This window comes from Rattus norvegicus, chromosome 15 (genome assembly GCF_021556685.1).
Source record: "Rattus norvegicus strain SHRSP/BbbUtx chromosome 15, alternate assembly SHRSP_T2T, whole genome shotgun sequence".
Lineage (NCBI taxonomy): Eukaryota > Metazoa > Chordata > Mammalia > Rodentia > Muridae > Rattus > Rattus norvegicus.
The window spans coordinates 18,925,626-18,950,260 of record NC_141548.1 but is presented as its reverse complement, the minus strand read 5'-3'; the positions used below and the strand labels follow the sequence as shown (position 1 = coordinate 18,950,260).

The window sequence follows — 24,635 nt, the reverse complement described above, 5'->3', positions numbered from 1 at the left end:
TAAGATATCTACTTTTGGCGTCTGTTATCTAATTTCTGTATGTTTCGAAGGTTCAGGGCTTGACTGGATCTATCTAAAAGGCTGGATGAGGCAAAATGACCTGGAATCAGCCGCAATCCCCAAAGCAGTTTTATGCAGCAACCAAAAGCAGGGGGGCCAAGTAGGTCAGTTTAACATCTCTGAGGATGAATTTCTCCAAAACTGTACATTCTGTAATATATAAATATCACAACCAAAATTTTAGTACCATTAAGAGTGCACAGATCAGTTAAGGATGAAATTTTGTTCCTTGATTGAGCAGGTAAATGAGAACTGTTTTTTTATGAGTTAATTTTATTAATAACCAATTGTAACAAGTCTTTATTCATGCAATGTGAAGGATAGCACAAGGAATCTTTATTGGATTCTCTTGAATTTTTTTAGTTCTTCAGGGGCTCTTCCCTTGTCATATCTGATCCATATGACTCTGGATGGGGTCCAAAGCCTCTTCTTTTTTTCTGTCAACACAGATATAGATCCTCTATTCCAAAATAACAAGTCCTTGGTCCTGTAACCAGAAATCATTAAACGTTTAGCTTGACCTCTCTCCGAGAGGGATTTTAATATAACTACCAAACCCCAAACGACACTCACTTTGATAAATAAAACAATTCAAGGCAAATAAAGCAATCTAAGAAAACATTAACCATTAACCGATGAGACAGTGCTTCTGTTGTCTCTTTTTTCGACCTTTATGAGATAAAAGCCTAAATTATTTAATAACTGTCTACATACCGTATAAACCTGTTTCTAGTCTCTATTTGTCATACCAGGCAAAGAAATCTCAGAAATCCCATGAGTAGACAATATTTAGAGATCTCGAAAATTTTTCCTAGCAAGACTTTTAAAAATCTTTTCTAAAGTACTTTTATATTCAATCTCCCTAACGTCTCCCTTCTGTTGAGCTTAATATTTCTGTATTCTTAAGAACATTTAAACAATTGCCATTATACTATTTTCTACCTTAAAAACCATTAAATAAGATTTTATTTAAGAAAATTTACCTACAATCCAAGAATCTACAAAATGGGCTTGTACATTTGCCTCTGGTTTCCCCATGCCAGGAATCTCACTGTCCTAAAAGCCGTTGATTATCTGCTTGAAGGAAGCAGGCAGATATTGCCATCTGGTTCTCTGGCTCTCATATTAAACTCTTTGTATCAGCTTTGAACCACAGGAAGAAATTCCCATGTGACTTTGGCAAAATCTGTATTCACTTCTATCCTTAAAAATCAATTTAAAAAAAAAAATATCTACCATTTGGTTACCTACTTGTAGGAAGCAGGCAGGTTTTACTATCTGGTTCTCTGGCTTAGAGCAGCCATCCTGTCTCTTTTCATAGCAGGCAATCCCAGAATCTCTGAGCTAAGGCTTTCCCTGTGTTCCTTTGTTCAGGTTTCCTATGCTGGAGCCACATGACTCACTCCGCTCAGCTGAGAAATTAAGTCTCCCGTCTTCCTAGACTTATATCACTTTGTGTGTATAATCCATCCAAGAATTTCTTAAATTTATAATGGATTCTCTCCCTACATTTAGTGCCATCTGTAACATGTAGCTTTTGCTACCCCACCTAAGCTCTGGGAATGGGTTACACTACCAGCCCCTGGCCAGAGAATATTGGATCTACAGCTAAAAAACACAGACACACACATTGCTCAATTTCAACCTGCCCTCTTGGCTCAACTGATGGGTGCCTCCAGTCTACGGAAGCTAGCATGTCCTTCCCAATACTCTTAGCTCATCTCCTCTCAACCTGCTCTAGCTTCAGTTGCTCAGTCACCTTCAGTCCCAGGTCAACACCCCAACCTCCCACCTAGAGAAGTACCATATGGCTGCTCCACCTGAGATCTCATGTGGCTAGTTGGCTTTTCTCCTTATGAAGTATGGCAAACAAAATAAAGCCAAACAAAAGACAAACCTTCTTTCCTCTCTCTTCTGTGTCTGTTAGCTTGCCTGGGGAGACCTGGAAGCCTCATCTATTTATCCCAGCTCATTGGCTGCTATCATCTTTTTTGGTGGTTCAAGAACCAATTGGAGAACAGGATCTTAGCATTAGAACCACACTACGCATGCCCTTGTGTAGACAGCCCAACACTGTCTCTTGAGCATCTCCCTAGCTCTCTCATCACATGCCTTTACTTGGGGATCATACATTCATTCTACAAGCCATCGCTGGTTGTCTCAATGACAACCTTGGGACCCAGTCATCTGAGCAATTCTAATTTTAATTCAGATGCTCACCTATGCCTCCATTTGTATCTGCATGAAAATGTTCTAATAAAGCCCATGCCCAGGGTCTAAAAGGCTGTGGTCTGTACAGGTCCCCAATGCTGGGAAATCTGCAAGGTACCAGCATGTTCCCATCAAGATGGCTCCTGCAAGAAGAGGCAGGGCTAACACCTGCAACAGATGTGACTAGGGTAGGATATCCTAGGTCTGGGAATTATATATCCCTGTCCTTGGGCTACTTGAGGTTCTGGAGCCAGAACTGTCTTCCTTTAGTGGGGCTATCCAAGGTCAAAAGCAGAAATCTGGATTGAGGCAGTCACGGTCTGGGGAATGGACAGGAACTGGTTTTCAGAAACCCCGTCCCAGTGTCTTTGGATAATTGATAGTTTTATCTCCTGACTCACTTAGCTTCCCTTCCCTTTCCTCTTTCTTCAATAACTTAGGAACTTTCTGTTGCTGCCTTGTCATCCTGCCAGGAGACACATAAACAGGAAGTACTCATCTGATATGATGCTACCTTGGTCCTTAGGAGGCTGCCATCCTGAGAGCTATCATGGGAACAGCATTCTTACAGTAATGATATGCCCCCTTGATGAAAAGAGATAGGAATGGATGATAGTGGAATAGATCATGCCCTGAGCAGACAAGGGCTCCAGTCATATTTTGGGGTTTTAGAAAATAAATCACAAGAAGATAAAATGGAAGAAAAGCTTTCCTATGTTTTTCATTAGAAAAGTGTAAATTACCAAAAGGCATTGTAACTACACACTGAAGAGTAAACAAAAACAACCCAGCATAGTTACCTGTCCTGAATGACATGGTATGTAATAAAGTCTCTTTACTTTTAAAAAGTATACACAGAAGGATATCATAACAAAGAGGGGAGAAGGCTGCAACCCACTCCCAATGGCTTATAAAGACAAATAATAGAATGGACAAGAAATAAAATTTTTTCTTTTTTTCTTTTTTTTTTTTTCTGGAGCTGGGGACCGAACCCAGGGCCTTGCGCTTGCTAGGCAAGCGCTCTACCACTGAGCTAAATCCCCAACCCCAAGAAATAAAATTTTAAGATAAGTATATCTGCAAAAAAGAACACATGAGTTCGCTATATTTGTCAGCTGCATGGGTGTTTTTGGTTGTTTGGTTGGTTTCCTTTTTTATTTTTTATTTTCTATAGTTTTGGAATTTCAAGATGCCAAAATAAGTGTTCAAGAGATTAAATATTTAAAACAAGATCCCCCTCTATGTTTTAAAAGAAAGGAAATTTTACTTACAACCAAGAATCTACAGAAGAGGTTTGTGTATTTGCCTCTGGTTTCCCCATGCCAGGAGTCTCACTGTCCTAAAAGCGTATTCTCGCACTGGATGAAAAGGTGATTTGGTTCACAGAGGGAGAACTTTGAAGGAACTGGTGGGCAGGTGGGTGGAATTCTGTCTAAAGATGGATACAGGAAGAGAGAGAGCAAAGACAGCAGAAGGCTGCCCTGGTGGGAAGCATATACAGACTTCTAACCCTTTGTTAAAAATTCAACTAACTTTACTAACCACCCATAAGCTTCAAGGTAGCATTCTTAGGTTTCTTGATGTGATTATGACAAAAATGTATACCACAGAGTAAATGATTATGTCATCATCTTAGCCCCACAATTAAAACTAACCATCCAGATATTTCATCTAATAGTGACTGCGTCCTTCCCCCAGATGGATATGTAAATTGTAGTTGCCGACCTACCTTCCTATTCTACTTCACCATATCAGTTGATGGGCAAAGATGGGGACCTGTGTGGAGCTCATAGATATTGGCCCTGGAAACTCTAGGGGTTTGAATCTGTTGGCTTCTGGAATCTCTATCACAGGGATGATGAATACATCTAGCAAGGCATAATGATAAGAACTTCTCTTTGCAATGTGTGTAATATTTTGTTGCTAGAACTTCACCGTTCCCTTGAAGATAATAATAGAGCTTCTGCATTTATCCCAGAAACTGTGATTCTACCAGGGACTGCAGTGTTGCCAAACCTTGCATGTTAATGAATACACAAATAAATCAAAATAAGATAAGCAAAAGACAAGAGGATTTGGTCTATCATCCCTTGCCTTCAGCCCACAGTGTCAGGGAGAGGCATGCCCATCACCCTCTCCTTTCAACCCTAACAGTTGCCCCAACACGAATGCTAAATTGCCCCCTGGCAAAAGAGAAAAGGACGATGGAATTCAGGCATCCTTGGAAGATAGTAACAGAGTGGAAATAATAGCAAAGATTGTCGTTGCCCCCAAATAACCAAGCCCTCCTAGGACCTGATTAGTGCTAAGTCCCCAGGCCTTCAGGGCCCATCTCAGTCAGTCCTCTGAACCATCAGGCTCTAGGTGTGGGCAGGGAGAGCAAATGAATTGCTCAAGGTCTCCTAGCTAGTACTCAGAGATATCCCACCCCAAGCCTGCACCCTCAGTCTCCTTGACAACTTTATAGTCTCCTTCCTCACTGTAGTTTTAGTAATTTAGTGAAAGTCTTGTATATGTAACTCATCTGTGCATTATAAATAATTTTAGAATGCATTAAACATTTTATAAATGTGAATTCTTCATTTTACCCTCCTCTTCTTCCTCCTCCTCCTCCTCCTCTTCCTCCTCCTCTTCCTCCACCTCCTCCCCCTCTTCTTCTCTGACTTGTCTCTGGCTAATATTTGGATTGAGATTGCCATTTTTTATTTTAAATTAAAAGAAACACAGTACAAAGATCTTTGGTACAAGTGATCTTTGTGTTCTTGTCTCACAAATGTGTAGAATGAAATTCTTAAATCGCAGACAATGAGTATTAGGAAGCATTTTATTAAAGAATTGCAAGTGGGAAATTAAAAGAGAGGGAAGAAGGGAGGGCAGGGAGAAGGAAGAATGGAGGACAGAGAAGGGGAAAAGGTGGGAAAGAGGTGAAGGGAGGAGAGGGAAAGAAAAGGGAGGGGAATAGGGAGAGGGAGAGAAAAAGGAGAGGAGGGGAGAGGGAGGGAGAGGAAAGAAGAGAGAAGAAGGGAAGGGAGGAGAGGAGAGGAGAAGAGAGGGAGAGAGAGGGAGAGAGAGAGGGAGAGAGGGAGAGAGAGGGAGAGAGAGGGAGAGAGAGGGAGAGAGAGGGAGAGAGAGGGAGAGAGAGGGAGAGAGAGAGAGATTGCATGTACATGTTGTGTGTCCAGATGTACAAGTCTGTGCAGGTGTGTTTGCAGGCCTACATGAGATCAAAGAAGAATCTTCTAGAAGGGAAACCTTAGGTGTTCTTCAGGCACAGATCATCTTTTTTTTTTCCCCCGACAAGTCTTTCACTGGCACAGAGTTCTTTGGTGACATTAGTGAGCTCCGAGACTTACCTGGCTCCACCTCTGGATGTGTCTCTGCACATCTTCATGCCTGGCTTTCCGTCTGTGGGCCCTGGGATTGGAGGTTGTCAGGTCTCCGTGTTTGCAAGGCAAGCAATTTAGTAATTGAGCAATCTGTCCAGACCAAATACAAGCTACGCCTTCTTCAAACAACAGAAAGGAGCCGTGCGCAGGTGTTATCACGATGGGAATGATGCTGCCCTGTGCCGTGCCTGTAGGGGACACTATGTTTACTTTGTCATCTTAGTGAGACAGGAGCACTGAGCTATGTAGGTGTCAGATATTTGCTCCACTCACAGTCTGCTTCCAGTTACATCCCTTCCCGCTCTCCGGACACAGGGCGCTCAGTTTCCTTCCCGCCTGCGTGGAATTTGTTTCTATCTTTCCGAAGTGGTGATTTGGCAGGCATTGGCCCCTTTTCCATGTTTAATTAATTCCTCTAATTTTGTGGTAAATGAGAATAATGGGACTTCATTTTGCTATTTATGTAAAATTGATTGGTAATTACGGAGCACAGGAGATTTGGCTTTACAAACAGAAATTAAGTGACCCCCTTCATCATGGTGCCTTGGCATGCCTCATCCCCCCATCAGGAAAGAGCTGGATTGGCAGCGGAGCAGACGCTGGGGAAGATCTGGGACTCTGCAGAAATTAAAATAAGGAAGAAGGGTCATCGGGAGGTCTAGATAAAAGCCAACCAGAACCATTTAGAAGTCTGTACGTGCAGGATGCAAAACTTTTGACAACTTGGTGTCTTGGCTTTTCTGTGAACTGGTCCCCCTCAGCTCCATTGTCTCTGAGCTCCCTGGCTGAAGAGGGAGGTGCTCTAGATTAGGATCTTATTCTAAAAGGCAGCTCATCTGGGTGTGGCCTCAGGGTGGAAGTGATCAACATTATTTTCTCCTTTCTTTAACCTGTTGTTTGTTTGTTTTAAAATAGGGTCTTATGCTGTAGCGCAGACTAGACTTAAACTTTTGGCACTCTACCCATCTTAGCCTCTTAGGTGTGGCATTATAGGTACACAGTACTATGCCTGTTTATGCAGTGCTGGGAATTAAAGGTAGAACTTGTACATGCTCTCTGAGGGCCTCACCCCAACCTAAAACATTTTATTTTCATTTCGAGACAGGGCCTCATGTATCCTAGGCTACTTTCAAACTTTGTTGTATAGCTAAGGACTTGACTTGGTCCTGCCTCCACCTCCCTAGTGTTGAGAGTGCTGGGATTATAGCCAATGCCACCATGCCAATCTCCTTAGAATTAGGTGCCCACCTGCATGGTAGCTATCAGTCTACCAACTGAGCCACATTCTCAGCCCTTTCTTTTGAAACTTTGAATACAGATCAGCTTGGGGTTTGCTCTTCAGTAGACCAGTAGATCCACTTCCATTGTAATAGACAAGAGTTAGACCTAAATTTGTATATAGAAATGGTTCTAATGTTTCACTCTATGATCCCCCTTTTCACTCTTCTTTCCTACCTAGACAAGCTGACCAAAAATTAGTCATCAAGATTTAATAATCTCCATAAAGCATTTTTAATGAACAAAATTTTGCCTTCCTTGTGTTTTGATACCATTAAGTTCACTTCCTTATTGATTAGCTTTGAGTCTGCATGGCCAGCTGGATGGACAGACTCATGCACATGAAAAGATAAAAACATATCATATACTGTTGCTCAGATAGGGCCACTGCTTGGAGACCCTCAGGAAAACAAGAGAAATCTTGAATCCTAGAACTGGTATCTAACTACTATAATCTGCTAGAAAGAATTTGTATGACATAACTGCACAGAACTACTAAAAATAGGAAGCACTAGCAACTCTCTACATATTAATTATAGATTAAGATACTAACTGTACATATTAACTACGTGTATTAACACACAAACTCTATATATTAACTACATATATTAGGTATGTATTGACATTAACTAGATATCAACTATGTATATTAATTGTATATTAACATACTAACTCTACATATAACAATCTATATTAACTATACATTCACATAATAGCTCTACATATTAGAAATAGTTCATTTGGAATCTCTGTAAATAATGTCTTAAACTTTTCAAAAAAAAGCTTATTGTTTGGAAATGAGCTAGGTGTGTTTAGCTCAATTCTGCCCTTCTCTGCTTCCCCCAACTCAGCAGGGCAAGCCATTCCCCACCCCCCCATCCCCTCCGAGAGTGGAATTTTGTGTTTATTTTCTTTGTTTCTTTGGGTTTTTTGTTTATTTGTTTTCTGGGCCAATGAGATGTCCTTATAACATGATTTAGATCCTGGGGACCCAAATGATGGAAAGAAAGCCAAATGTTTGACCTCTATGCACATGCCATGGAAGGAGTTCCCACAGACATCAAGGAATGTTTAGACGTTAAGTTTCCCCTTTAGGAACCGATTTGATTCACCCTGCCTGCACCTGTACAGAGCTCCAGAAGCTCCCCATTCAAGAAAAGCCCGCCCCTGCTGACACAGAGTGGGGAACAAATGAGGCCAGCAGATACACCCAGTTTGGCAGTTCACCGACCACAGCCCACAGCACAGCGAGCGGCCTTGGCTCATCAGGGATCCAGCTCAGCATTCTAAGTGCTCGACCAGATTGAGGTTCATGGAAGAAAATAGGGTTGAAACAACACAGAGGCCTAGGGAATCGATTGTAAATACCACTGCATAATGAAAACTTCCTTAAAACATCCACACCTGTGTTTGCCAAAGATCGTTTTTGAAAACATTAAAAGTCAGGAACTGGCATTGTTTCCCTGGAACGCAGAGTCCTTATGTCTAGACGAAAAAAACAGGCTCCCTCTTTCAGGTGTTCTTGTCCTTTGGCAGACCCATGTTCTAGTAAACCAAATAGCTGTTCCTGCTTTTAAAAACTATTAGTGATGGCTCAGTGGTTAAGAGCACTGACTGCTCTTCCTAGAGGTCCCGAGTTCAAATCCCAGCAACCACATGGTGGCTCACAACCATCTGTAATGGGATCTGATGCCCTCTTCTGGTGTGTCTGGAGACAGCTACAGTGTACTCATATATAATAAATAAATAAATCTTTTAAAAAAAAAGGGGGGGGGACAAAAAAAACTATTAATGACTATCTGGGAAATAAGAGAGTGACCATGAGTCTGGCTCTGAATCTTCACATAGGATGAGAAAGAGAAACCTAGGAAAACCAAGATGTGGGGACCAAACAATTGGAAGAAAGCTGAGGACGAGTGTTTGACTGTTTCCTGCTCTAGAGGCTGTGGGACCTGGAAGAATGGAGTCGAGAAAGGAAGTGGACCAATGTCTCATGCAGTAGTCAACTTTATTCAGAACACAAGGACATTTTTACTCTGAGGGTCAAGAGAAGTCATATGAGTAAATGGACAATCACATGGGCAAGTCGCCCATGGTGGACAAGCATCTGAAGTAAAGTCACTCCTAACCACTACACCTATGACGGACACATCCCAAGAACAATTCCATGTTTTGGAAGAAACTGAGGTCAGAAGACTCACGTCTTGTTTTCGTCACAAGCACTCAGAAACTGCACATAACTCCATTTTTGGATTGTGTTCTGACACTTGCCTAACTAATTTGCACAATCACTGTGTTTGATCCCAATGAAAAGAAGAAGGAAATGAAGGAAAAAAGAAGAGAGAAAAGGAGAAGGAAAGGAGAGATGGGGGAGGGGATAAAGAAAGCAGGACGCTATAAGGAATGAATATGGACATCTAAATGCGCCACCGCAAACAGCCATCAATCACTACCTATGAGAGAAGATGGGGAAAAAGTAATGGGTAAGTCACAAATCAGAGAAGAGGACGATCTCGTAGAGTTAACGGGCCTTACCTGAACTGGGCAAGCAACATAAAAAATGACAACTTACACAAGTGCTGAGCTATGTCCCCTAACAGGGAAGTAGTCCAGAGACCTTAAGGAATCATAAGGAATTGAACAGTCATGGTAGTAGGAAGGATTAGTGGTGCCCTTCCAAGTCCTACAGGGCAGGGAGAGAAGTCAGTAATATTTGCTAGTCCAGAGGGGAGATGAACAGTGAAGGGGGATCCTAAAACCTGGCTTCTCTATTGCTAATGCTACATGAAATCAAGAGAAACAGAAGTATTGTGGAGAAAAGAAGACTAAATAATAACAACAAAAACCAATTTCTTGAATCAAGCTTCTTAGTTAAAGTCCAAAAAAAAAAAAAAAAAAAAAAAAAAATCTAGGGTCAGGGAACCAGAAATAACTAGTCTAACCCTATACAAAGTTTTTATAAAAATATGAGAATAGAAGGTTACAGGGAATGAAAGCATGCAAAAATTATTTAAAATACACATCAAAATTGGGACTTTTATTTTGAAACAGTCTAGAAAACATAAGAAAATGCGAATGTCTGCAAAGCAGAAAGAAAACACAGTGTTTTTTAGAAATAGTAGCTACACTAGAAGGAGTAAATGAATCTGAAAACAGAAAGCAAGCTCTTCAGAAAAATAAAAGATGGAAAAGAAAAGGAATTTTAAAAAACTAAATCATACAAAATTGACAAGTACTAAAGTTAAGAGTTTAAAAAAAAAAAGATTGAACACGGAAAAAAGAGAATTCCTGAAACAGAGCAAATCTGAAAAAAATATAATTATAATTTTCCTTGAAATTAATTTTTTTTTAGTGAGAAGGGCATATTTTTCAGTGTCAGTTGACATTTAGAGACATTCCAGTAAAATGTTTAAATAAATGTTTAGTAAAGGAAACCATATGTGTTAAGTCTCATCAAACTTCTTGACAACATGCCTTTAACGTCAAAGAGACAGAGCGGCAGAGTGAGATGGCGAGCCATCCTGTGAAGGAGGAGGATGCTTGGACCTCATCCTTTCTGCAACTTTTCTGCAACGGGAGATGTGATATTGGCTGAGACTGTTTCCTTCCTGCAAACATTTTCCCCTACTGTATACCATTTAACGGCTGGTATCACTGGACATGAAGAACCTTTTCCTACCTAGATTTTGTGTGTTCCACTCACAGGAACTGGAATTTGGAGAAACCAGTTAATAGGCTCCAAAATAAGTATTCCGGCATGCAGTGTCTAGACAGTGACTGTGTGTAACAATTCCGCTCTCGGTTTTCCTGTGAGTTGTGCTGTTGTCATCGTCGTCGTCGTCGTTGTTTTGGTTGGAGTGAATTTTTCTTTTTTGTTTTCTGATTTTTAAAAGTATCTATTAGAAAACCATCTTTAAATGACAGAAGGGACAAGCAGTGTGTGGGCCAATATTAACATGGGTATCTTGTGAGCAGCTCCTCTGTGACTAAGGGGAAAGATTCTACTAAGTGATCCGCTGTGTGATCTAATAACACAGACCAGGCATGGTCATATAGTGAACAGGAAATCAGAGCACAGGGGTCAAAAGAAAAAATTGAATCTATTTTAAGTACGTTCATGAATAATGAACAGCAGTGATACATTGCTGTGCATGGGTGTAATGTAGGAAATTACGGGCATAAGTCCTATAATCCCAAAGTTGAACTAAAACTGTTATAAGCATCTGGGGTATTCAAGCATGAGGCTTAATGACTGTTACGTTCAGAAGGACCAAAGTAAAACACGAGGTGTCTCCAGTTGAAATAGCACATTGCAGACATCAGCTTCGGAAATGGGATCTAACTGAGTGTGACCAAGCCTCTGGATGTGGCTATCAGTTTGCAACAAATTCCCAGGACATAAGAAGCTTCCTCATATCCAGAAATACAGCCCTTAAAAGGTATGCAGTAGGGGGGAAATATTTACAGGAAGGACACAATCCCAGCTAAGAGCACATCTCCCATTGCAGATGAGTTACAGGAGATCCAATCAGTCTCAGTGTTCATTGGGTGGCTTCCCACCTTACTCTTCAGCCCTGTAGATAATATAGTATAAAATTGGACATATCCTAGGCATGTTCCCCATGCCTTTTGTATCCTCTCCAGGTCACATATGATCCCTAGTACAATGTAAATGACATGTACATAGCTCTTAAATTGTATATTTTAGGCAACAGTTAACAGAAAAGTCTGTCCACATTCATTATAAAAATGGATTTCCCAAGTGTGTCTGCTCTGTGGGTGGGTGAAACTTGCAGACGCAGAACGTGGAGACGGATTGACAGTTCTACCTTTAAACTTCTGGTATTATTTCAAAATTTGGTTGCATGACAAAAATCTAGAAAAGATTTGAGGGTTTGGCTCATGACAGTGATAGAGAAAACTATTATTTATGGGAAGCCTATTCTGTCTCTGTAATAAGAACCTTACATGTGTCATGTCTAGACTTCATAGCAACCCTATGACATAGTGAACTGTATCCTCACTTAACCTTGAATTAAGCAAATTATACAAGATGCTTAATCAATAGTTAAATCTGAGCACTGATGCAGGTCTAAGGACTCCACCACATGAAGTACCCAGTATGATACTTTAAAATAGGGTATGCATCCAAGTGATAACTTCAAAATGTCTATTAAGAAGTGCGAGCTTTAGTTCTAGTGTTGTTTAGGAATTATGATGGTTATTTCTGTTAGTAATTTTGTTTCCTTTTTAAAGAAATCTTTCTGAGAAGACATTACTAATTTTAATTACATATTTACTTTGTGATACGTATGTTAATGAGTGTGCATGTCAGAGCACACATGTGGAAGGCAGAGGATGTCTTCGATGACTTGGACTCAGGTCATCAGGCTTAGGAACAGACACCTTTACCCTCCAAGCCATCTTGCCCGTCCAGTCTTTCTCGTTTCTAACCTAACATAAAGCTATATAAAAATGACATAGGGTGGCTACATAAGCATATTACCGAGAATTTATATTGGATCTTAATTTTTGGCTTACTAGACATGCCATATTTTAAACTTTATCCTTTCCCGTGACGACTCTCAATTCTTCTACACATTTTTGCTTTTGATCATATTTTGCATCTCTCATTTTACCAAGATTTTGTTTATCAACTTACAATCGTAGTTTTAAGATGTTTTTGATGAGGACAAGGAGTGAAACCACTGAAACAGTCACTAGTATTCTGAGCTAGGCCCTTGGATCAGGCAGCTAAGCATGATGCAGAAACTCATTTCTGAGATGCTGACCCAACAGAACTGTGTTCTCAGTTTTGTGAAGCCCAAGGAAGCAGGGAGCCAGCTCAGAGAGTGGAGCTGCTTCCGGGAAATCCCTCATGCTAATTGGGACACATAAATTACAATCCATCTCACTCTGTGATACCTTTCATCTAATGCCATCCTAAGAAACAGCATGATTTCAGAGTAGCCTAAACCACACCAGAGATCGCTAAAGAGATTGAAAAATATTTCGATTTCCTATAAGGCTAAACATTCCATCTGTAGACCTGTTTTCTTCCTTTCTATTTCCCTTCCTGTCCAACTCACTCTCGCTCAGCTTAAAGCCCATCTTGGAAATGATGTTAGATCTAATACCACTCTCAGATTTCATCAGTCTTTGATGTTGGCCAGTGCCACACAGAGTAAAAAGCCAAGCAAAAATGGGCCTTTATAGATTAGAGATCGGAAAGTAACTACTAGCACACTCAGATTCCAACAAAACTTTTCTTTCCTAGAAGGCTTGGAATTGACCCCATTTTCTCCCTTTAAATTTCTCAATGAATTTTTAAATCTCTTCTTTGTCAGTCTGTGAACCCATGCGCGTCCAATGTTAACACTATCTCAATTCTTAATTTTGACTTCAAAAAGGTGTCTTTTGATGCATTATGAAGCTAGCACGTTTCCTGTCTCTAGCTATCCTGGAGAATTTCAAGTGCTATGCAATTCGCTGTGAATGAACAGTGAATGAGTGAGTGTGTAACACTAACGAGCATCAGTAAAGACCACAGAATGTTCAGTACTCTAAAGGAAATATCTACCACAGATCCTGGAAAGAGGAAGGTAGGGAAACCATGTTCTGTAGCTTCCAAAATTTTGTGGACGAAGGCAGTTTTTAAGAGTTGTTTAAATGCTACTGAGCCACGTTTAAGCTCAGAAGGATCCCATGTTGCTGAATGGAACTCTTTCAGATCATTTGAGCATGAGGAGGAGAGGTTTTAGAAAACTCACATAGCCAGATCACTCTTGGAAATGGTGCCTCTATGCCTACCACTTTTATGGTACAAATAACAAAATAGTATCTTCTAGACGTTGGCATGTGCACTTGTTTGCTTGTCCACTTGAAGGAGACAATTAGGCTTGACGAGGGCATTAATTTTAAGGAGGGTATAAAATGAAATCCATCGATCATTAAAAATATAATGTGTTTACAAAGTAGAGTGTCTCTGGGATTGATCAGGGCTGCTCAGCATGACGTGTAAAGGGAAGTGTTATCTTTTCTCAGACAAATGGGTTTGGTGATTATAATGAAATATTTTTATGGAAAACAATCTTCTCTTTCCCTATCCTGCCATGGAAAAATCAGTGTCTTCTTACTTTATTTTACCAAAATTTCCAATTGCTCTTTAATTCCTAGGGAAACACAAATTGCCACTTAAGCTATTAAAATATTATAATTGTTGAAAGTACTCATAATCCTGGTGGTTTTTAATTTATAATCCTAAAGTAATAAAAATGACAGGAACTCTCAAAGTTCTAATCAAAGTTTCTAGTTATGCTTGTAACTGACTCAATAATTTATGTTGAACACTTCTAGGCTTCCACTTCTCCTTCTCCCCTAAACCTAGCAAGTCATCTCCTGACTCCTCAGATGCCAAATGGAGAGAAATGGGTGAGTGGGCTCATGGTGGCACACGAGTGGATGTATAAGAGCATGCACATAGATGTGGTAGTGGGTATACAGGTGAAAACAGCCCATGTCTAGATCACATAGGTTCATGACTGAAGGGAAGGTAGAAAGACACGCAAGACAATATACATTTATAAAAAATGAATAAAAATAAAACCAACATAAGGAAAAGGTACTGACCTAAAACTGGAGAAACTAAAAGTGAAAAAGGAAATATTTCTCTTCTCAGGGGAACTACTATATGGAACTTGGTTTTTAGTACTATAAGGAAAATCATACTTTTAGCTAGTCATGGCGGCACAGGTCTTTGGTCCCAGTATTTAGAAGGCTAAAACGAAGCTGGGCTACACAGTGAGACCCGATCTCAAGTGAACAAACAAACAAATACAATTTTTTTTAAATGAGAAAAGGTCAGTGATACCTTACCATATCTTGAGAATGTGATGCTGGAAAGTGAAAGTGTTGGTGTTCTGAGACTCAGAGGCCATCTGAAGGGCCATGCGGGCAGGGCAGTTTACTAGGAACCTACCCTTTGTAAGATCACTGTCCCGCACTCCATTTTTTAAAAGAATAAAAGCTGGTGGTGGTGTTTGGAGTGTGGCCTCTGACTCCCTGTAATCTACTTAAAGTCATGTTTCACATCCAGAAAAATATCCTCCTGTTGGTCAGAGAGGAGTCAACTGATAGCACTGACCAACATCAAAGGGACTGCTCACAGCAGGAGACAAAGCTCGAAAGGCCATCTCTGCATCTGAAATTCAAGGATGAAAGGGCTATGCTGAAGTCCTACCATACATTGAAGTATTTGAAAAATAATTTGAAAAGATGTGCCAAGCACCAGGCTAGACTCTGTCTCAGAGTCCTTCCTTGTTAAGAGGCATGTATGTTTAAGTGGGGGATGCTTACAGTAAGACCTCTGCTGTCCACCAAAGCAGCCTCTTTGCTTTGATATCTGGCCATGTCTGGGTCTGTAAAGATTGGTAATAAACCTCAGACTGAAGGGTTCCACAGTCTATCCAGACTCTTACACAGAACACCAACCAGGAGAGCCACTGTTATGCTAATTTGTTTTGTTAGATTAATGATTCTTCTGTTAATATTTAACCTTTTGTCAAATTGTGATATATTGGCTTGAACATCTAGATCGATACAAATGAATAATGGGCCAAGCTATATATTTTTTTTTCCATCTCATTTCTTTTCCCACTAGTACCCAACACTCTGTTTTATTGATAGTGTTTTTCAAATTGTCTATAATTAATTAAAGTTAGAGAATGACGTATCCTTTTACCACGTGAAAAGAAACACTAATGGGTCCCCCTTAGATCTGTGTGAAGATGTGGCTTAGGGAAGTCTCTTAGAGGTCTGGATTGAAAGTGTAGTCTTTCCTATGCCACTTGCAGATTAGCTAGAAGCATCCATTGGAGCTGGAGGAATTTAGGAGAAGAGGAATAAGCATCCCCTTAGGCAAACCCTCCACCCAAGATATATCTATAGTACTAGATATTCATAAGTGTGGGCTGAACAGAAAGAGAACTGAGATCACGGATGTATATTTTAATTGTGCGATCCACTTCCTTTTTCAGGGAGCCTAACTTTTAGAAACAGAATAATTATAACAACATTTTCATAAATTAAGTGGTATTAAGCTTAACCCAAGTCACGGCTGGGTGTCCAACACAGCGGGGGGTTAATAAAAGCTTGCTAACTGTCTAGAACTCTGCTGGATTTAATTTAGCTTGATTTAGCATTTCCTATATGCAGAGTTGTTGACAACAATTGGATTTCCTGATATTTGCAGCCTTCCTGAGGGCCTAATATAGTTTTTTTTTCTATGTTATAAATGAAAGACATTTGTCACTTATTTGTGGGGGAATGAGGAAATTGGGGTGAAAGACACCAACTTGGGTCTGTATGTCAGCTTCCTACCCACTAACCCTGCTTTTAAGTGACAGTGTCTCTTAGAGATTCTTTTCATCTTTTAAACAGTGTTAGACAACTTACTTTGCCAAAGTTTTATAAGGATCGGGAGTTTAATCCCAGCGAATACTCAATATGTTAAACTCTTAATAATTCTAACAGATACTGGTATGCACAATTTTATAGTGTTAGAAAAGAGTTAAGTTTAAGAAGAATCCCAGGAACCCTGTAACACAGAGATTTGAAGTCCATGTGTCATGTACCTGACACAGGCTCTGTAATTGACCCCCTTGTGTTATAGGTTCAAATCCCTGAGTTAAAGAATTGAATCTTCCCTTAGATATTATTGTGCTGGTTCCTTCCCTTCCAGTGAAAGCAGATTCTGCAATACTGACTAGAAGGAGGAGGGAATTGATATCTTGAGGTAGAGGAAAAAACAATGTAGAACCACCGGAATAGGTACAAAGGAAGGCTGACACAAATAGGAGGTCTTAGGCAGGCAAGGAAGAAAAGGGAAAGCAAAAATCACAATGTTGAGAAACAGGGCATTGTGCAAATGCACTCCTGGTCTCGACAGTGACGAGTGAAGGAGTTTTTGTTGTTATTATTGTTATTACTATATTTTTGATTATCTGGGGATTGGTTTCCTTGACAATTGGAAACACACTAAATTGTTATCCTTCTAAGGTGACTCATGGTATTGTCCTCAGAAGAGCTATGATGACACAGAGCATAACAGTTTGGGTACATTCATGTTGGTTAAAATCCTACAACCTCATTAACCTAGGCATAGAGCCATCTATAAGTCATGTGAATATCATATAGGAATTATCGTCATTTATTTGGTCTCTAAAATTGAATGGACCCCTAAACACCTTAGCTTTATGGGCTGAACATACCACAGAGCGGTTGCTTATATGGTTCATGGATGTACATAATTAATGTTTTATGAAACGAAGATTTGCTTCTCGTGGATTTTAGAAGAACATATATTACAAAAACATCAGCGAAGTTGGCAATCCATGTCTCTTGTCAAGGCTAAAAATTGTCAATTGTGATACAAAGGGTCAATAAATAGCCAGGCAAAGTATCGAGAACCAGAGAAGCAAGATCACCCTGAATTCCCCTCATTAGGATTCTAGGTCAGCCTTCAGGCAAGAAGCAGAAATTCACAGGTCAACGGAAACAGGCAGGAGTTGATATGAATCACTTCTAAGATGTGGTTTCACTGTCCATCAGCCCATCAACCAACCACTATGTCTAGGCACCTACCATATAAGGAACCATGAAAATGTTCTGAGTCATAGCAGTCCAAGAGGAAGTTGATGTTGTTATGAGGAGGAGGAGGAGGAGGAGGAGGAGGAGGAAGAGGGGGAGGAGGAGGAGGAGGAGGAGGAAGAGAATGAGAAATGACCTGTAAGAACTGAGCAAAGGAGAGTTACTCAGTTTGTCTTTAGACATGTGAAAGCATCAGACTTGGTGTCCAAGGACTTGGTGACCCATTCTGCTATGGGGAAGGGGTATAATAACTTTTACTATGGCTTGAGTTCCATTAGTAAGTACTCTTCCTGCATTATCTAATTCCCTCTCAAATGACTCTCCTCCAAATGCTATCACACAGAGGAGCAGGTTTCAACACATTTAGAGATAAAAACCTGCAGTATACAATGTCCCTTGTGCCATGAGTCATCCACCACCACCACCACTACCCCCACCCCCGTATCTATCATTTTCCCTTGTCCCCAGGCCCTTGGGCTTTTCCAAGCTTTGCTTGTATTCTCACAGTCAAGTTTCCTGGGTTCCTTTGTCCTATCATGCAGTCTTAGAAGGCCTCATCTCCACTCCTCCCACAGCACAATCATACAACCAGTTACCTTTGTATATTCTGGGAATAAAAGGAAGCCAAAGAAACATGTTACATCTGTTTAACTCACCCCTAACCAATGTCTCAAGCAAGAGGCAGATTCTTATCTGTGGGCCCTTTAAATATAGAAAATATATATCACACATTGGCTCCCTCTTGAAGCCCTTCTAGACTTGAGCCTTGATCCTCTATAAACAGTGAGTGGGGACTTATAGACACCCCAGTGCTCACTAATCTCATTCCATTTTTTGCCAGTCCCTCTGTAACCTCAGTTCTGAGGGATTCAAAAGTCAGGAAGTATTTTTCCTCTGGAGAAGAGGAATATATTCCTTTGGAGATGATGGTATTTTGTTTTTTGTTTTGTTTGTTTTTAAATCATGGTTCCTGAGAAGTAACACTGAGCTTGTCTTGACTGCCCTCATTGGTGAGTACTGGAGAGCCTGTCCCTATTGGTCCTCAGTTATGAGGAGTTTTGAAAACAGACAGCAAAGAGAAATTCAGAGAAAGGGTGAAAGGGGCGTGGAGGAGGAAGACAAATGAAACACAGGAGGAAGAATCATAGCTAGCTTCACAGCATGGTACCTCAGAGATGGCATAGCATTGCTTCAGGGGCTGTGCTTTTCACCTCTGAAGTCTTGATGCTTGTCAAGAAAGTCTGAGAAGCAACCACAACTGGGAGCTCTAGTGTAGGCTCTAGTGTAAATGTCTCTACACCCTGGGGACTGCTGTATTGATCCTAGAGGAGCACATGAGTCCCCTTCACTAGCTGAAATCGGAACAGGGGGTTCATGTTCCATTGTAGGATCATTTTTGATAAAAGGAATTCCGGATAAATAAGGAAGAGCCTAGAGGACACGAAATGAGCCCGTAATGATGAGGAAAAGGCGCAGACTTAGAGTCCTTGTCTCGGTCTCAGGGTTGTTCATTTGACTTCAGGACAGCAACCCAATGATTCTTGCAAGAGCCCTGTGGCTTCTGTAAACACAGAACTGTCAGACATGCCTCCGGCTCCTGCTCTCCCCTAACATTCTCCTTGGTTGACATTTTGAGTCTATTCATTGACAGTCTCACAATTGGCGCTTCACATAAAAAGCTACGAATATGTGTGTGTGTGTGTGTGTGTGTGTGTGTGTGTGTGTGTCTAAAACTTTTGTAGTAAGTATAGCGTGTCTTTTCAAGTCATAAGTCTGTCTTTAGCTGGCCTCGTTATGAAACTGATGAATTCTCAGCAGCTGTTCCACACCACAAGCCCCAATACCGCATCCTCATCATATTAAACTGATCCCACATAACATTCTGTGCAGGCTGACAAAAAACCTTCTCCTAAATTTAGACTTGTTCTCAACAGCTAGTAGAGAATATGTCTATATGTAGCTAGTCGCAAAATGTTGATACCTAGAATCTGGTGAAGCTGTGTTCTGCTAAGGTGGAGAGGACTGAGTCGGTGGCCTCATGGAGAGTGGGAATAACATAAATTTATAAACACCAAGAAGCAATAGGTGGGCAGAGAGGACAGGATGAGGTCCTGGCTGCCAACACTGTGCAGTTTCAACTTTCCTGAGGCTGGATTTCTGATCTTGGCTACAATGTCGGGTGACAGCACAGGTAGGTTTGTCCCATTCGTTAGAGTGGTATCCCTTTTCTTTATTTTTGAAGATTAAACCCTAGATACCCTGTTTCTGGGGCCTCAACTTTATTTTTATGAGAGAACCCCTCTTAGCTGACTTTACCCAAGAATGCCTTTTCTCCGTTGTCTTGGGACCTCAGCATATAGCATTCTTCCAAGAACACGCTTTGGAGAGCTAATTCCATTTCTCAGGCAAGAAAATTGAGGTTCAGGATTACATGAGTCATCCAAGGTCAGGCAGTTAAGAATGACTGAGCTGGAACTTGTCCTGGCTCTAAAGCCTGTGATCTCCCTCCAGGACTTCAACTTCAGCATTTCTCAAGGACACAGATTTCTGGTTTTTTTTTTTTTTTTTTTTTTCTTTTGTAGTCAACAGCAGTCTAGTCTGTCTGAAAGCCTCTAAAGACAGATTGGGTATCCGAAAAAATGAATCCCAAACTTTTCTGATTAAATATCTGCTTTCCAATTGCTGTTTGAAATATGAGAGGGACCACAGCAATGCTGATGAAGATGAACTCTGGCGGAAGCCTGAGCAGAATAGGAGAAAGATGATTAGTGAACAGAGTGCCAGCCAGAAACAAAGACCTTGTTTGGCTTTTCATATTACTCATGTGATAGGGAAAATGTGGACCGCGTCCCACCTGAGGGAGCTTAATTAAAAGGTCTTTTGGATAAGAATCCAGAAGCAACAGAGGGCCTATAAATTAAGGTATATGTGTTCTTTGTACTGTTCTGGTTTCATTAGCTACTGGACCACGTCTTTCTCTATTATACATCGGGGATCATTGGACAACAGAATGGCCCTGACACAGCCACTGGCTGAGACCAGAAGGCCCATTAGACCTTCATTCTTCAATTCTCTTTTCTTCTCAACCAGGTAGAATCCCATTTTTAGAAGCAAGAGTCACTGTATATTGTTAAGATTTACCTTAGCTACTGTCGTATTTTATGTAGGTCAGCTCTGGTCAGATCTCCTTTTGCAGGGAGTAGTCTGAAGCTGGTTAGGGCTTCAGCATTACTCATTTAGTTAGTAAGCTGTTGTTATTATTAACAAAAATAATAGGCTTCATCATGAAATTCTTAAAAATGAAAGATCTGTGTTTATTGCTCCCTCCCATTCTTACCTCTTCCTGTACACTCTGGTTTTTATGTCCTGAGTGCCTTTTGCCCCCTCCCTTCTTTTATATCTCCTCTGCTCCCTGTCAGTCTCCCATTTTATCTGTAGTCTGTAACCACCCATATGTCCCCTGATTAGCATCCATGCAAACATTAAAAGTTAGGATCCACATGTGAGGGAGGACAAGCAATTTCTATCTTTCTGAGTGCATGATATCTTTCTTCATATGATATTTTTTAGTTTTATTTATTATTTTAAAGTTACCTTATTATAGATTTATTATTTTGTGTGTGTGTGGGGGGGGTAAGTATGTGCATGGAGTATGTGTATGTGTAGAGGTTAGAGCTCAACCCTGGGTGTCTTTCCTTAGGAAACATACATCTTGGTTTTTAAGACCAGGTTTCTCACTGACCTAGAACTTTCTAATTAGGCTAAGCTGCTTGGTCAGTAAACCCCAGGGCTCTTTTGGCTCCTGCCTTCCCAGTGCTAGGATTATGAGGTGCATGGCCTTGCCTGACCTTTTATGTGACTGCTGAGAATTGAACCCAGATCTCAGGTTTATACAAGTGCTTTACAGATTACATTGTCTCCTTACCAGGTACCAGGCTTTTCTGAGGAAAGCTGCATTTCCCTCTGTCCTCTTAATGGTGAAGGATGCAGAGCTAAATTTACTGGCCAGCAGTCAGAAGGATCAATAGGACGTGGAGAGGCCCACTGAGGGAGAGCTGTTAATTTTAAAACATCAAGTCAAACTCTAGAATTAAATCGAGCCTGTAAGAAGAAGTGAACAAAAGGTCTAATTGGTTATTCTTTCCAGTTTTCCATATTTTATCACTGTCTTGTTTACTAAATGCATTTTTTTCTTGCTTCTTCTGGATAGGAGTGGAGAAAGGAAAGGAATGTAAGTGAAGGAGAACTGGGGGAGGTGAGGAGGAAAGAGGTTGAACAGCATCATAAATGATCAGGCCCCCAAGAATGAATGAATGCCATCTAGTAACTTTGAATTGCCTGACAAGGTCTACATTGCTGACTTTGTAATGGCCTGCTCCCTACTGAGAAAGATTATTTAATTCAAATTTGTCATTTCATTACAGTTCTTCACTAATGCAAATCAAATTTTAAATTTGCTCAGCATTGAGCCCAAAGCCACAGGCAGAGAACAGAAACCATTCAGTGCCTGGGAACATCTTCTCTTTTTTCAGGCATCTTTCCCAAGGCAAAGCTGTTTAGTGCTATTATTCTGTGTAAGTCCTATATAGGCTCAGTATAGGTCAGGAAAGTGGTCCCAGATTTGAGTGTCCTCTCTATTCATGGGCTTTGCTTTGGACATGGGATAAATATTGAGAGTAGATGTTGCTTACAAAACAAAATGGTTTGTGACATTTACAATGCGACATACTTTTTTGTTTGTTCATTGTTTGGATTTTAGCTTTTTGAGACAAGATCTCACTACATAGTCCAGAATAACATAGAACTCACTATGCAATCCAGAATGGACTGTAACTTGTAATCTTCCTACCTCTGTTTCTTGAGTTCTCAAATTATAACCATGAACCACTATAGCCAGTTTAAGTCAGATACTTCTTGGCTTGAACTCATTAGACCAAAACGTATTCATTGTGGCCTTCAACGGACAACACACCACGAGGGTAGACTAAGGTTACTAGGAATGAGATTGGTTTTTTGTTTTTTTCCAGAATTTTTCTTTGCATTTTAGTTTGGAGGAAAATATATCTCCTTTGTATTTTCACTACTAGATTCACCTGAAGAGGGAAATCTGGGCTTACCCTCTTTAAGGACTGCTTAAAATTGGAGCAGAGACCAACTCATGCTTAGCCAAGATTTGAGCAGAAATGAGCAAATGAGCGGGCCTGCATAGTAAGTCACTTCCAAGTGATTATTTTTTTCCTTTCAGCTTGAGCTATTTCTATGAGGTGAGACTCACACCTTCTGATATATAGTTACACCCGAATTACTGTACCAACATCTAGATCATTCCCAAGAAACGGTGTGAAAGCAGCAGCCTCAGAAGTATTTATAACTGAGATGCATGATTGGTGGCACGAAAGTTGTTTTATAAAATACTACACCTATCATTTTTATTACTGAATTAAGGTGGATGATCTGAATAAAAATATAAATTATGTGTGTTAAAGAAATTGTGATTAAATATGGGCTTTGTGTACTAGTCATTAATCTTTCCATTTAAATGCAAATTCTTCATTTTGACCAGTACCTGAAGATGCTCGCATCTAATCAGAAACATGCTTAATCTTCTGATGTATTGTTTCAGGCAAGAGCCTGAAAATATTCAGTTTCTTGCAATGAGGAATGGTAGGTTCTGTGGAATTTTTTTTTTTAAATGTACTCTAAAAGCACCCATCTAAACAAATGTTAAATTAGAATTCAGATATGAAAGTCCCTTGGTTGGCCAAGGGGCGTGCCTGGAATTAGAGGTTGTGTGTTTGAGAGATGAGATGGTAGACATTCCACTCTCAGTGTTCTCCAAGTAAAGGGGGTTCCTGGGGCTTACAACACATTGTTTCTACCAAGTCTTATCAATAGGAAAATAAAAAGCTTTTCTTTTAGTGTTTGTTAGGAATGTCACATAACAGGGAAAACCATAGTTAGCTCTTAATTATACTCATGCATGCAATCATCTTTGCAGCATATACCAACACAGGTAGCAGCTTTGTTTACCCCAGTTTATGGTGAGGCAAGTCCCACAGCCATTAATGAGTCGTCTCAAAATGCCTATGTACTAAATAAAGGAGCCAGGACCCACCTGTACGCCCACTCCGTTTATGATTTAATTGGGTACATTTTTAAAGAACTCTTAAATAAAACTGCTGCTAAGTAGTCCTCAGCTCTCAAGCATAAGAAAGCCTAGAGTCTATATTCTAATTGAATTAGAACCTATAGTTGATCAAGTTTGTTGTGCTCGGCTAGATACTTTCTGATATTAGCAAATCAAGAATATGGTAAAGGAAGCAACAGGGTATGCACTTGGGGTTAACTAACTAATCTATAACTCAGGAAATGGAATGTGCTGGAGGACAGAAACCTGGCCAAAATGGCAATCTTCCCTACAATGAGAGACCCTGTCTCAGTGCAGTAAGACAGAGAAGAAAAGGAAAAGAGCACCAGACACCTCCTCCTCTTATCTTTGTCTGCACAAGTACATGTCTATTATTCAGGGTTCTTTAGAGTAACAGAAGTTATAGAATGAATCTCTCTCTTTCTCTATATATACTTGCACAGATGAATACATGTATACACACATATGAAGAGGGTTTATTGGAATGACTTACAGTCTGCAGTCCACCTAATTTGACAATGGCTGGCTGTAAATGAAAAGTCCAAGAATCTCATTGCTCAATCCACAAGGCTGGATGTCTGGATGTCTCAACTGGCTTTCTATATATTCTGGAATCCTGAAGTAGGCTCCAATGCCAGCGAAGGAGTGGATGGCTATCAAGGCAAGGGGAAGCAGGCAAAGAGCAAGAACTTCCTTCTACATCCTTATATGGCCTTCTGGCAGAAGGTGTGGCTTAAGATTAAAGTTGTGTCTTCTTACTCAAGATCCAGGATTAAAGGCCTGTGTCTTTCTACCTCAAGATTTAAATTAAAGGTGTGTATCCTCCCATCTCAAAGGACTGGACTAGAAGAGGATTTACCCACTTTCAAGCAAGCAAGAATTTCTCACAGGTGTGTATTTCACTT

General features: G+C 40.4%; 1 long non-coding RNA gene across 1 annotated transcript; it reads right to left on the bottom strand.

The window, feature by feature from the left end:
* Positions 1 to 323: 323 nt before the first annotated feature.
* Positions 324 to 24,311, bottom strand: LOC120096926 (uncharacterized). Its single transcript, XR_015639104.1, has 4 exons — positions 24,224 to 24,311; positions 21,508 to 21,637; positions 5,625 to 5,845; positions 324 to 547 (listed from the first exon to the last, which is right to left on the bottom strand). It is a non-coding gene; the product is annotated as an uncharacterized LOC120096926 (long non-coding RNA).
* Between the last annotated feature and the right edge of the window lie 324 nt (positions 24,312 to 24,635).